This window comes from Ictidomys tridecemlineatus, chromosome 16, assembly GCF_052094955.1.
Source record: "Ictidomys tridecemlineatus isolate mIctTri1 chromosome 16, mIctTri1.hap1, whole genome shotgun sequence".
Classification (NCBI taxonomy): Eukaryota; Metazoa; Chordata; class Mammalia; order Rodentia; family Sciuridae; genus Ictidomys; species Ictidomys tridecemlineatus.
In genome coordinates, this window is record NC_135492.1 from 30,409,221 (window position 1) to 30,424,626 (window position 15,406).

Below are 15,406 nucleotides of genomic sequence, written 5' to 3' on the forward strand. Positions count from 1 at the left end.
CAGCTCCCTGGAGCAAAGCTGTCTGCCACTTCCTCCGGCTCCTGCCACAAGGCAGCCTTTCCCACGGACCATCCATGGAGGACTTCTGCAGCAGCCTCTGACCTCAGGCACTGGCAGACTCTGGATTAGAGTGGTTGTTGATTTCACCTCTCTCAGGCCCACGGCCTCGATTCAGTTCAGGCTTCTCCTCATCCCCGCTCCATCAAAACCCCAACCATCTGGTGTTAATAGGAATAACGAAAACACTTGGCAGGAGATCAGGGTTTCCAGCTCTGTACGCTCTCCCACGCCTTAAAAAAAAAAATGAAAGCACGACCAGCTCACACCCTCTAAGATGGCAGGTAGAGCCAGGTAGGAGCCAGCGCTGTCAAATGAGGGAACTCACCTGAAACCCCCACGTCCCCAACAGTACAAGTTGGGCAGTTCCTTTGGAAGGAAGCCTTAGCAGTTCCTCATTTAAACAGTTATGATCAGTTCTTCTCCTGGGACAAATGCAGATCTCATGGAAATCTCTCCACACATGTTTATAATAGCTGAAAAATGAGCACCCAAGTGCCCACCAGTTGATGAATGAATAGAGGAAGGTGGCATAGCTAGACATTGGAGGATTATCAGGCCATAAAATGCCACCTGCCCCCTCCCTCCCACAGCCTGGATGAACTTTGAAAATGATAAGCTAAGGGAAAGTGGTCAGTGACAAAGGACCACAGATTCCATGACCCAGTCACAGGGAAGTCCCAGGACAGGGAGATCTGTAGAGGTAGGAAGTGCCCTAGGAGGTGCTCCAGCCTGGGGAGAGATGGAGGGAGAAGGAGAGTAGCTACAAAGTGCTTCTCCATGAGGTGACAAAGATATCTTAAAATTGACTGTGGTCATGACAACACCTACTCCTGAATGCACCACAGACCATTCAGTTCTGAACTTGAAATGGGTGAGCTGAAGTGTATGTAAATTGTTGCTCAGTAAAGCTCGGTGTGTGTGTGTGTGTGTGTGTGTGTGTGTGTTACAAATATGATTTTTACATGTCATAAAAATATGTCTCTTTAAAACATGAACTTTGGATTTAGAGTCTTCGAAATTTGTGTCATCACTGATTTATAACATTTTCATCACTTCTGAAAGAAACCACAACCCCACGCCTTAGCAGGCATTCCCTCTTCTCCTGGCCACCAGCCATGGCGGTCACTAGTCCATGGGTGTGTGTGACCTGCCTGCTCTGGACAGTTAACATGAGTGCTGGTGGACAGCATGTGGCCTGAGGAACTCTCCTTTTCTCACTTTGCTGGGTCTTCTCCCCCAGTGGGGGGATTGGATCTGGGGCCTGAGCTACCCTCACCCCTGAGAATAGTTTTGTTTTATTTTTAATATTTTTTCAGGTATAATTGGGCACAACACCTTTATTTTATTTGTTTATTTTTAATGTGGTGCTGAGGATCAAACCCAGCGCCTCACATATGCTAGGTGAGCACTCTACCACTGAGCCCCAGTCCCAGCCCCAACCCCTGAGCATAGTTTTAAAGCATCAGTTCCTTTTCTGTGACTCAGTGACATCCTGCTGTATGGATATAGGTTTTGTTTCATCCATGCATCAGATGGCGGGTATTTGATGGTGCTTACTTTGGGGGTTTTATGATTAATGTTGGTGTGAACATTCATGCACTAGTTATGTGAATTCTCTTGGGATTGCACCTGGGAATGGAATCTTTGGGTCCTGTGGTAGCTCTAGGTGTGACCGAAGAACTGTCAAACTGTTTTTTCAAAGTGGCTTCAGGATTTTACACACCTGCTGGCAATGTACGGGATTCTGGTTTTTCCTCGTGCTTTCAAACACTTGCTATCTTTTTTATTTTAGATTTTGCTAGAGGGAACAGAGTAGAATTTCATGGTAGTCTTAACATTTCCACAATGACTTATGATGTTGAATAATTTTTCTAGATGCTCATTGGATCGTGCATAGCTTCTTTGGAAAAATAGTTACTCAAGTCATTTATTCATTTCTCTATTTTGTTATGAGTTATCAATTCTGAATATTAGCACATTCAGAATTCTATATTTGTTATGAGTTGTCAGTCTGAATATTAGAATATTCAGAATATTAGACCTCATCTGGTCTATGATTTGTAAATACAATTTCCTAGTCTGTGAATTGTGGTGGTGGTTTTTCAGTTTCTAGACAGTTGTGCAAAACATTTTTTTAGAAATATTTTTAGGGACAGTTGCAGTGGTGCATGCCTATAATTCCAGAAGCTTGGGAGGCTTAGTCAGGAGGATTGCAAGTTCAAAGCCACCCTCAGCAATTGCAAGGCACTAAATAAACAAACAAGAAAAGAATTCCATTTACAATAATTTTTTGTGGGGGGCAGGTACCAGGGATTGAACCCAGGTGTGCTTAACCACTGAGCCACATCCCCAGCCCTATTTTGTATTTTATTTAGAGACAGAATCTCATTGACTTGCTTAGTGCCTTGCCATTGCTGAGGCTGGCTTTAATCCTGCCTCAGCCTCCCAAACTGCTGGGATTACAGGTGCACACCACTGAGCCCAGCTAAGTGTAATATTAACTGTGGATTTTTCAAAGATGACCTTTATGAGGTTGAATAAGTTCCTTTCTTAACCCTAATTTTTTGAATATTTTTATTATGAAAATCTATTGGATTCTGTCTTGTGTGTAATCTATGTGTGTGTGTTTCTGAGATGATTGTATAGGGTTCCCCCCTTTGTTTTATTGATAATGGTCTAGTACATTGTTTTTTGAATGGTAAACCTTGCTTTCCTGGGATCAACCTAACTTGATTATAGTATGTGGTTCTTTTTAGGTTCTGTACATTTCAGTTTGCTGGGATTTTTGCTGAAGTTTTTGCATCTATACTTATAAAAGACATTGTTCTCTAGGTTGTTGTTGTTGGTGTGTGTGTGTGTGTGTGTGTGTGTGTGTGTGTGTGAGAGAGAGAGAGAGAGAGAGAGAGAGAGAGAGAGAGAGAGAGAGAGAGAGACAGAGAGAGAGAGATGTTTTTCTTAGGTGTTTGTTGTTAGAGTAATACTTGTATAAAATTAGTTGGAAGATATTCTCTTTACATCTACTTGTCCAAAAAAAGTAAGAGGAAAAAAAATGCTTTGGAAGTTTTGGATTGGTTCTCTCTCTAAATGTTTGGTAGAATTCACTTGAGTCTGAGCTTTTCTTTATAGGAATTTCTTAATTCTACATTTAAAAATTCTTAAATTCTAAAGTGTCTCCTTAGTGTTGAGCCAGAATTTGCTTTTTCTTGAGTCAGTTTTAGGAGTTTGTCATTTCAGCCAGGTGGTCTGGTTAGCTGGGTACAGTTGTTAGAGTGTTCCCTATTTTCCTTTGGCTGGAAGAAGGATAGTAGTAGGGTGCCCTTATTTGTGCCTTTTGTTTTTCCCTCCTGCCTACTAGTTGAGCTAAAGGTTTTTCAATTTTGTTGATATTTTCAAAGAACCAATTTTTGCTTTGTAGTGATTTTCTCATTTTCCTGTCCTCCTTCTTTCATTTCTGCTCAAATTGTGATTAATTTCTTTTTCCTGCTTGTGGTGTTGTAGTTTTTCTTCTTTTCTGGGTTAAACAACTGGATTATTAGTCCTAAACTTCTTTAATACAGGTATTTCCAGCAATAAGTCCACTAGCACCATTTTAGTCGCAGCTTCTGAGACTTGAAAACTAAACACATTGTTTTCATTCAACTCAGAGCATCTTCCAGCATCCCTGTGACTTCTTCTCTGCTGTGCGGAAGTGCACTGCTTAATTTCAACAAGTTGCTTTCCAAATACTCTCTTCAGTGTGAATTTAAAAGTCATTCCATTGTCATCAAAAAAGATACTTTGTGTGATTTCCATCTTTTTAAACTTATTGGACCTATGTTTTGACCTAAAATATTGACTTATCTTAGAGATTGTTCCGTGTACATTTCAAAAGAGTATTCTGCTATGGTTCGGTGGAGAGTTCCATGGGTGTATATTAGAACTAGTTGGTTTATACTGTTGTTCAAGTCTTCTTTCTCCTTGTCCATCTGCCTAGTTTTTCTGCCTAGCTTTTCATTGGAAATAAGAGTATTATTGTTACATTGTCTGTTCTTCTCTTCGGTTCTGACAGGTTGTGCTCTACATTTTGTAAAGCTCTGTTAGGTGCATATATTTATAATTTTTATGTCTTCCTGATGGACTGACCCATTTGCATGATAAAATATTTTGTCTCATATTGGGTGACTGTTTAATTGTCTTGGGATCTAAACTGCCTCTTGTAGGTAGTGTATACTGGGTCATAGTTTTTTTATCCATTATGGTTCTCCTTGCCTTTTGATCAGAGTGTTTAATTCATTTACTGTTTTGTTTTGTTGGAGGAGGGGGTACCAGGGATTAAACTCAGGGGCACTCAACCACTGAGCCACATCCCCAGCCCTAATTTGTATTTTATTTAGAGACAGGGTCTCACTGAGTGGCTTAGGGCCTCACTTTTGCTGAGGCTGGCTTTGAACTCACGATCCTCCTGCCTCAGCCTCCTGAGCCACTGGGATTACAGGCATGCACCACCACAGGTAATTCTTGTAGGTTGGGTCTGGTAGCAGTAAATTCTCTCAGTTTGGATATTTTTTAAAAATCTGGGAATGTTTTAATTTCATCTTTATTTTTGAAAGATAATTTTGCTGCACCTGAGATTTCCAGATTTTTAAATACTTTGAATATTTCTCCCTCTTGACCTTCCTGGTTTTGGATAAGAAATCAGCTACAAATATTTTCAAGGATCCCCTGTACGTGATAAGTTGTTTTTCTTGTGCTGTTTTGAAAATGCTTTGTCTTTGGCCTTTAACACTTGAATATGATGAACCTAGGCCTTTTGAATGAATTTTACTTAGAGTTAATTAAACTTTTCAGATATGTGGGTGCATGTTTTTCATCCAGTTTATAAGTTTGGGTGCATCAGGGCTTCAAACATACTCTCCCTCCTCCTTGTGTCCTGTGCTTGGACTTGCATGATCTGTGTGTTGTCATGCTGGATGCTCTTGCACAGATCTCTGAAGCTCTGTGTATTTTCTTCATTCTCTTTGATTCTCAGACTGGATATCTCCGCTTACCTGTCTCGAGTTCACTGACTCATCTGCAAGCTCAGTTCTGCTACTGAGCCCTCTAGAATGGATTTTTAAAATATTTTTAGTTGTAGATGGACATAATACCTTTATTTTACTTAGTTTTTTTTTTTATGTGGTCCTGGAGATTGAATCCAGAGCCTCACCCATCCTAGGCAAGGGCTCTACCAGCGAGCTACAGCCCTAGCCCTAGGGTGGATTTTGTTTTGTTTTGATTTGGTTCTGAGGATTGAACCCAGGGCCTTGTGCATGCAAGCCAAGCACTCTACCAATGAGCTATATCCGCCCTAACGGTGGATTTTTAATTTCAGTTACTATACTTGTAAATGCCATGGTTTGTATGTGGTTCATTTTTATAGTTTCTGTTCATTGATCATTTCTCTCAGGTAAGAAAGTGTTCTCATGCTTTAATTCTCTTAGACATAGTTTTAGTTTTTCAAGTATTGTTATAATAGCTGATGTTGTTTAATGAGTCCAAGATCTCAGTTTCCTCAGGGACAGTTTGTATTGACATGTTTTTTCCTGTTTCATAATTTGTTGTTGAAAATTAGACATTTAAGATAAAATAATATGCTGGGTGTGGTAGCACAGGCCCCATGCCAGCTGCTCAGGAAGCCCATGCAGGAGGATCTCGAGTTGAAAGTCAGCCTCAGCAACTTAGCAGAGGTCCTCAGCAACTCAGTGAGACCTTGTCTTTAATAAAGTACAAAATAGGGCTGGGATGTGGCTCCATGGTCATGTGACCCTGGGTTCGAGCCCCAGTACCAAAAAACAAAAAAGTAAAATGACATGGTAAGTCCAGAGTCATACCTTCCCGTCCTCCCCCAGGGCTTGCTGGCCCGTCACCATTCCTTTAGGGCCTCTCCTAGATGAGTGTTGTGGAGCCTGCTCTGTACAACCCCTTGAGTTCCTGCTTGGCTTGCTAGTGAGTAGCCAGTGTTGGACACAGAAGTCCTTAAGTCACACTAATCAGCAAATTCTGTGTCCTTCACCCAGGCCGGGTATGTATGTGCTGGCATGTGCTCTCACTTCTTGCTTGTGCGTGTCTGCCATCTCAGCCCAGGCAAGAAACGAGGGCTCCCCTGAGGTCTTTCCAGGGTGTGTGTCCACCCTGCACGTGGGTGTGCACTTCCTGATTCCCGGGACTCTGGTGGACCTCACAGGGCCTGCTGCTGGCATATCCTCCACCTGACTTTCCTTCAGTTTCTTGACCACTGTCCTGTTCACCCTGAAGGGCACAGTCACCTTGGACAGTGGTATGGTTACACAGTGGCCACTATTTTTATCAGTTGCCTGGGGACAGGGCTTCCTGTGGTGAGCCTTCCTCATGAAGGGGCTTTCCAGGTCTTGGCCTGACAGGTCACACAGTGACACTGCTCGGATGGGGATTTTGGGAAAGCTCCACCTGCTTCCTCAATTGTTGCTAGCTGCTGAGTCTCAAGGCTATCACAGAGTGGGGTGGAGGCAGGTGGGACTCGGGTAACTCATAACACCAGAGAGCTCCTATCTCTTTCCAAGAGGCCTCCATTTTCTTGAGTCCACACCCTGTGGATCATTGTGTTTGATTTTCCAGAAACCGGAACCGTTGATTTTGACCATTTTTTGTAGTACTTTCATCATTTTAAGGGAGTTCAGATTTCTGGGAGTCCCAATGTTCTGGAAGCCATTGTGCCAGAGTCCTTTGTGTGGCCACAACAAGTGGCACCTCTTGTGTGGCTGTGTCAACAGGTGCAGTGGGTGTGGGCTTCTAGGAAGCTTCCAGAGGGCTGGGTGACCGAGCACTGGTGGCCCATTTCTAGTCCAGGGGTGTGCTCACGGCCTCACCTGGGTGGGGCCTGGTGTCCCTGGCCCGGTTTTGTGCGAGTGTGACAGCAGCTGGTCCCTGTCTCCTCATGGTGGCCCTTTTCTCCCCGAACTACTTCCCAAAGCCACATATCTTCACCCAGCCAGAGACAACAACAGCTGTGGTGGGCAAGGACATCTGGTTCACGTGCTCAGCAGCCAGCAGCAGCAGCAGCTCCCCCATGACCTTTGCCTGGAAGAAGGACAATGAGGTTCTGGCCAATGCTGACATAGAGAACTTCTCCCAAGTGCTCACACAGGACAGGGAAGTGATGGAGTACACCACCACCCTGCACCTCCGTAGGGTCACCTTTGGCCATGAGAGTCGCCATCAGTGTGTCATCACCAACCACTTTGGCTCCACCTACTCTAACAAGACCCGGCTCACGGTGAATGGTAAGTGCCCCCTGTTGGTCTCTCCTAGGCACCCTGCCCTGGTAGCTGCCCACCTCGGAGAGGACGAAGGCAGACCTGCGATCAGACCACACTGTACCCTGGGCTCGCCCAGGGCAGGTTCTGAAGGTTAAAGCACCCTCTCCCTGGGCTTTGGGTGACTTTTGGGAGGCGCGGTGAGAGGCAGAGCTGAGCCTTAAACTTCTCTGGAACCACGCAGTCCAGTTTCTAGGTCCCACATCCCAGACCCTGGGGAAGCTGTGCCCTTGAGTGGGTGGCACTGCTGTGGAAGCACAGGCCAGCCTGGGCAGGGGCAGGTCCCCACAGCAGAGAGCAGGACAGGTGTGTGGAAGGGTGGGACGAGGTCCTGTACTCAGAAACCAGCTTGTCAGAGCTGCTCTCTTCAGGGCTGCTATTTTGGGAGGGAGACGGGAGGAGTGTGAATGGGAATCTCCTCGCAACCTGAGAACACAGGGAGATTTTTCTAATCATTAAAGTGCCAGTGACAGAGTTGGCTCGAAGGTCATCAGAAGTGCCAGTGGGCTGCGCTCAGTCAGTCCCGCCGACCACAGAACAAACTTGACCACACTCAGGTTGTCTTGGCGTATTCTTAGAGAGAGGCCTCACTGCCACCTCAAGACTCAGGCAACTAAGTGACTCTGCCAGGGCATTTGTTATTTACACCAGGTAAATGAGGTCCTGGGGTGCTTACCCACATCCCAGTCCTTTCCTATATTTTATTTAGAGACAGGGTCTCACTGAGTTGCTAAGTTGCTGAGGCTGGCTATGAACACTATCTTTCTGCCTCAGGCTCCTGAGCCACTGGGATGACAGGGGAATGCCATGGTGCCTGGCTGACCAGAGCAGCTTGGACAGGAAGCGTGGTGATGCCTGCCATTCATCTGGACACTGACTCTGGCGTCCCACTGCTTGCTGAGCCTGAGCCAGTGAGCCCAGTGCTTCTGCCTATGTATGCTCGGCAGCATGGCCCTCAGGCTGCCCTGGGGATGCATGGACCTTCCCTCTGTGATTGCAGCTTGGTGAGCAGGTATTTCTGTTTCCTAGGCTCTGTCCTGGTGGCTTTTAAAGGCAGGCGAGCCTCAGGCCCCGACTCCCAGGGTCCCACCTGTGTGACCCATTTCCTATGAGGTGCAGTAGGCAGAATGTCAGCCACAGCTTGAGACTCCATCCCCAGCTGGAGTGGACAGGTGGAGGAAGTGCCAGACCGTGGTGGGGGGAGGCTGCCACTTTCTCTGGAAAGCTTACTGCTCCTGATTGAGGTGGCTGCAGCAGTCCTGGGCTGGCGGTGGCACAGTGCGGGGAGGTATCGAGCAGTGGCCCTCGTACACTGGGGGTCTCTGCCCCAGAGATGTTCCCAGAATTAGCAGCCGGCTGTCCTCTGACCTCCCCCTTTGTGTGTGTTTTCCAGTGCTGCCATCATTTACCAAAATGCCCTGAGATATTGCCATCCGGACTGGCACCATGGCTCCCCTTGAGTGTGTGGCCACCGGCCACCCCAACCCCCAGATTGCCTGGCAGAAGGACGGAGGCACATATTTCCCTGTGGCTCAGGAGCGTCGCATGCATGTCATGTGAGATGACGACATGTTTTTCATCACTAATGTAAAAATAGATGACATGGGCGTTTACAGCTGCACCGCCCAGAACTCAGCAGGCTCTGTGTCAGCGAATGCCACCCTGACTGTCTTAGGTTCGACCCTTGGTGTACTCTGGGGGGTATGTGTGCACGTGCAAGTGTATGAGTCTGAAATGGCACTGAGGGGAAGGCCTGCGGAGTTGCTCTGTGGACCCTGGGGGTTATGGGAAGGTGTTGCTACTGTTTGAAATTTGGGGCTGCTTTTAGGAGTATTTTCCTCTTTTAAAAAAAATGTTTGGGGTCCTGGGGATTGAACCCAGGGCACTCAACCACTGAGCCTCATCCCCAGCCCTATTTTGTATTTAGAGACAGGGTCTCGCTGAGTTGCTTAGGGCCTTGCTAAATTGCTGAGGCTGGTTTTGAACTTGCAATCCTCCTGCCTCAGCCTCCTGAGCTGCTGGGATTACAGGCGTGCCCCACCACCCTGGCTCCTATCTCTTTAAAAAGAATAAAGGCCAGTGCGGTGTCAGAGCCTTGAGTAACTGGTGACCAATGAGCATGCAGGAGGAGTGTGGTCTTAGTCAAGAACAGGGACACAGGACATTTTGGGAACAGGAACCTTTATGACCAGAGATCAGCCATCTTCTGAAAAGCTTGCCACACTGACGAAAGCCCTCAGGTGGGATTATGCCATGTCTAGAGAAACAAGCAGACCCACAGCACTGAGGCCCCAGAGTGAGCGTGCCGTCTCTTGATCTCTTGCAGAGACCCCATCCTTGGTGGTACCCTTGGAAGACTTCGTCGTGTCTGTGGGGGAGAGAGTGGCCCTCCAGTGCACAGCGACTGGCAGCCCCTCCCCCCGCATCACCTGGCTCAAGGGGAACCTGCCCCCTGAGCCTCACCGACAGGCACCACTTCACCCCTGGCAACCAGCTACTGGTGGTCCAGAACGTGGTGCTGGAGAACGCGGGCCAGTACACCTGCGAGATGTCCAACACGCTAGGCACGGAGCACACTCACAGCCAGCTGAGCATCTTGCCCATGGCTGGCTGCAGGAAGGACCACCATGGCATCTTCACCATCGCCATGGTGTGCAGCATTGTTCTGACGTCACTGGTGTGGGTGTGCATCATCTACCAAACCAGGAAGAAGAGGGAGGATTACAGCATCACCAGCACAGGTGGGCACAGTGGCCGTTCATTTCCAGGGCAGGAGAAGCCAGGTCCAAACTCTCTGTCAAAAGCTCTCATGCTCTGGGAACTTCAGGACCTCTGGGAATGTGGTTCTGGAGACCTGAAGCCTTGGTCCTGCTGACACTGGGTTCATACTCAGGGCAGAGCCAGAAATGGAACTGCCTTGGGGCTGGGGCTAGGGCTCAGTGGTAGTGCACTTGCCTAGCATAAGTGAGGCACTGGGTTCGATCCTCAGCACAGCATATAAATAGATAAACTAAAGGTCTATTGACAAGTAAAAATAAAAATAAAAAAACTTCCTGCTGATGTCCTCTTCATAATCGAAAGTGGATTGTCCCTGAAACATCACAGTGCTGTGGATTTATTAGTTCTGTCTCCCTTCCTGTCACTCTTGCCCATCTTTTGTGGTCTCACATGCTTTTGACCCGGGCTCAGGTTCAGCTCAGGTCTGGGAGGGCCTCCTACCTGCACCGACTCTTGGTCTCTGCACAGCCTGGATGGCTGTTGCCAGGGGATCCTTTTCGGGGCCTGACAGTGAATGCACATCTGCATCTGTTGTCACCGAAATCCTGAATACTTCATTGTCTTATCTCCTTGCAGATGAAACCATTGTGCCACAAGATATTCCAAGCTACCTCTCTTCTCAGGGGACCCTTTCTGACTGGCAAGAAACCTCAATCAGGACTGAGGGTGGCCATTGGGCCAACGAGCACATTGAGAGCAACGGTAAGGCCTCTGACACAGTGAGATGGAGCTCTATCTAGGTGACTGTCCTCCATCGGTGGAGATGGCCTCTAGCTCCCTATTCAGGTGTCTGGCATTAGGTGGGAGGGAGCATTAGGTGAACAAGGCAGCTGCTGGCCCAGGACTCTGCTGTTCGGCTCAGTCCTGGTCTGTGAAAGCCTTGCAGAGGTTTCAACATCCTGTCTCCCAGGAAGGTCACCATCTGGGCTTAGCAGTAAGCCTCCCAGTCAGGATAAGGTAGGACCACTGTCAGAAACAGCTGAAGGGAAACCCCAGCCCTGAAACCAAGCCCTGCTTCCACAGTTGGCCCTTGGTATCTGTGGGTTCGAGTCTCTACACACTAGAAATATCCAGGGCAGAGAAGGTGCATGAACATGCAGCCTTCTTCTCCTGGCCATTATTCCCCCAAAACATAGCCCAACATCTGTGCACACAAAGTTACATTTTATTAGTCACAATGCTTAATCTACAGGTGACTTACATGGGACAGTGTATTTAGGTTATGTGCAAATTGTGTATTATTATATATAAGGGACTTGAGCATCCCTGGATTTTGGGATTTCTGTGGGGGCTCCGGCACCATGAAGGTACCAAGGGATGCGAGTGCAGGGGCAGTGCCTAGACCTGCTCTGTATTCCAGACTCGCAGGGAAAGATCTCTGCAGGGGGCGCTGTTTCAGTTGGTGGGAGATTGTGAGCGCTTGCTGAGCTGTAGGCTGGGCCTGAGAGAGCTGCTCCTCTAACATGGCTGCAGATGCTCAAGGACTGCTTGCTGAAAAAGTGGTACTAGAAAACAGGCCCATTGCCAGCTTCGTGGTGGCACAGTAGTAACTCACCACTGATAGAGAGACTACAGCAGCAGCCCCACCCATCCTGCTCCTCAAGCTCACTGAGACGTCCTCTGCAGTTTCTAACCTGGGGAGTCTGTTGCAGGTGTGTGTCTGAGAGATGCAGGCCTCTCCAGAGGTTGACGTCCACAGCATCATGCGGAGGCAGCCCAAGCTCTGTGTTAGATATAGTAAAGAGCCCTGGAAAGTAACAGAAAAAGCCACTGGGACACCTGGTCCACCTAAGATGGGTAGGTGATGCTTCCACCAGGAAAAACAATGCCTTTTTGAAATCAAAATCTGGGTTGACCCACTCACTAAATGAAGAGGGGAGGCACCTACATTTCTGTCTATCACTCTCTAAATTTGGGATTTAGTATATAAACAGGAAGCTCTTGCCTGGTGTCCTTTTAATTCTAGAGGAGTGTGTCTGTTAGTTACTATTCATGGTATAGTAAACCTGAGCAAGAATTTTCCAGAATAATAAGCAACATAGGGGATTTTAGTATCAGTTCACCAAGGATGTTTTGAGGTTAAATTTCTAATTGTTTAGAAAACTTTTTAACCCTGCATGGTACCTAATTCAATTGTTGGGGTTTTTCTTTTATCTATTTTTTTTTTTTGTCTCTGATCACAGTAGCATGACTACATTCTCTAAGTACAAGATTTGCTTAATCTGGGGCATGTGAGCAAGAAGGACCCCATCTCCACTAACAGTGTGGCATGTGCCCAGCCTTTTCTGTGAAGGTCTTTGGGGAGAAGGCATTTGCAGGGCTGAGGGTCAGGACCCCACTTGGGTGCGTGTGGGTGGCCTGTTCTGTGGGGGTGGCTCTGACCTGGCCCATCTCTCCTTCAGAACCCAGTGGCCCTCTCGTGTGCAGTGACTGCAATGCTGACGTAGACAGTTACTCCAAGGAGCAGGCCCCCCACCCTCAGCCCACATTCAGGGACAGCACACAGCCAAGTGCACTGCATGGCCAGGATCCCAGCCAGGGCGACCAAGGAGACTCTCCACATCATCCTCGCAGCGGGGCCAGGGACGGGTCCTTCTACCCCAGAAACCACGGCAGAATGCTGACATCCTTGAGGAAGCCGGCAGTGTCCCTAGATGGAAAAGGTGATCCCTTACTGTCCTCCTGGCCTCCCTGGCAACTGCACTAGCCACCACAGATCGTCATGCTGGAACTTGGCTCTGAAGGCCTTCTCTTTCCCCAGGGGGCTCCGCCTGTACTCTATAGTGAGGCTGTGCGACACGGACCCCGCAGACCTACAGCCCTGCCCTGCATTCCCTTCAGGCAGCACGGAGCTCCCAGAGGCCTCCTTGGCCTTTCCTGCTGTCCCCAGTGAAGCCCAGCACTCAGCGAAGCCAAGCTCCTTTCCAATGGCCACCTCCCCCATGCATGTGACTCCAGTCCTGAGTCCACACCACTGACAGGATAGCTCCCTGGGAAACGGAGAGGACCACATCTGTCAGCACCCTCAAAGCTAGGCTCTGTCTACCTCAGCTCCTGTCACACCAGTGTCCACGGGAAGGAGAGCCCGGGAGGCAGCTTAGGGTCAGCATCGCTGAACAGTACATAGTTGTCACTTCTGTGTGGAGTACAAGCAGGGCAGAGGACTCGCATCTGAAGCACAGAAATGCAAGAGGCTATTTGTGTACAAAAGGCAGAAAAAGTATTTGATACGGTTGTACATAAGAGTTTTCAGAGATTTCCTATATATTATATATCCTTGACAGAGGCTATTTTAATCTTTAGTGCATGATTAACAACAGAATTATACAATTTTGACAATATTATTTTCCTATAAGGTTGCTGTTTCCTTGGAGGGGGGGTTAGGAATAGTTCTGGTGCCTTAGTGCATGGCGGGAATTTAGAGACAAAAACCACATTTGTTTCCTGGGTTTCCTGGTGGGTTTGGAAGGACAAGGAGTCCTTGGTGTTGTGTTCTCTTTGTAGTCATGTTTGGCCTGCGTTGGTGGCTCCTGCAATGTGTCTTTGCTGTGAGGGGCTTTTCCCTGGAGGCTTGCTTATTTGAGGGGTGGAGTGAAGGTTGCTAATCCACCACAAACCATGGGTTAGGATGGTAGGACTTTCTCCCTTCTCTGAAGCTCACTTTTTGTTAAAAGCAAATGTGGTCTTGTCCATGTTGCCGGATTGTTAGCTGAGGCTTTTTATTAAGGCAAAGGCTGCTGGTGTTGGTACCTGTGGATTTTTCAATAGTGAAGATTTAATTCTGCCAATATAATATTACATTGGGGGTAAAAAAGATCAAGTTCTCACCTTCCAGGGCTAGCTCATGTCTACTGAGGAGCCTGAGCAGGCCCACCCATGCCCTCCTTTCACACAGATGGGACTGGGTGTGGACTACATAAGATTTAGCCCTAGACCTGGGTGTGTTTGCACTTTTGAGACCTGTAGCTAACCGTCTTGTGAGTGCCAATATGTAATTCACTGAAAATTACATTGAAACAAATAAGGTCCTTAAGAAAATCTCAAAGTACATTTCTTTAGCCAAAAAGCTGAAGGGAGATATTAGCCAAATGGCTACCTATATCAGATTTACCTGTCAGTGGTCATCATTGTTCCAGAGGTCATCATTGATCCATTGTTTTGTCCTCAACTGTTAACTGATAAATGTTACTTCCACAAAATATGTGAATTTGCTGCTCCTGAGAGGCAATGTGAAAGAGGAAGTATTACTTTTATGTACAAAGTTATTTATTTATAGAAATTTTGATACAATGTACATTGAAAACATGTAAAATATTAAAGTGTCTAACAAATGGCATTGAAGTATCTTTAATAAAGGTTCATTTATAAGTGTTGAGCATATGGCAGGAATGAAAATTGGGATATATGGTGTCCTTAGGGAGACAACAAATGGCTTTTGTTGGCTAGAAAAAGTATGTGCAAAGCAGGTTTGCAGGTTAGAACCATGCAGCTTATTCAGCAAATATTTATTAAGCATTTGCTAGACACTTAAGCATAGGATACCATGGTAAGCATGATAGAAAAGTTCTCGTAGGGAACCTGTTAGTCTATTAGGGCAGGGATATTAGTTAAGAGCTATGATAAGGATCTAGATCAAGTTTCAAGATAAATTGTCTTTGAGGAAATACTGTTTAAGCTGAAACCTGATGGTTGAATACATATCATCTAAGCACTGCTTGGAAAACAGTCTACCTTCTCTAATCCTCTAATGTCCAAATCCTGTTAACCAAATTATTCATTATATGTTCAGTAGTCAATACAAGTGAGTTACTGGTACTCTAAGCAATTGAAATTGACATGACAAAGAAGTATATTTTCCATTTCTGGTCTAGAAGATACATGCCAAATATAGCATGACATTTCTTCATTTTTAAATGCAAAAAAGATAATGATTTTAAACATCTTACAAACAGCAATTTGTGAAAGTCAACAACAAATTCTTCACTCAGGTTTAACCAAATTTTGATAGAGTAAGTTCAGTTTTTAACATAATATATGTCACTTGGATGGTAAAATAGCATCCAATTATAAGTTCAGTATCTGATGAGAGTCCAGAGGTAGGATGCTATATATTTTAAGTTGTAGGTTTCTTTAGCAAGATTTGACAACTGGAGTATATAATGAAATATATAATGAGATAAGCCTAATGGAGTTACAGGAAAAGTAGAATTTATGAAGAGGTCTAGGCTCAATAGAAAAAGGTGAAATATCAGAATTGC

General features: G+C 46.4%; 1 pseudogene; it reads left to right on the forward strand.

Annotated features, from left to right (window-relative positions):
- The first annotated feature begins 6,991 nt into the window (after positions 1 to 6,991).
- Positions 6,992 to 12,855, forward strand: LOC144371283 (leucine-rich repeats and immunoglobulin-like domains protein 1; annotated as a pseudogene).
- Positions 12,856 to 15,406: the final 2,551 nt, after the last annotated feature.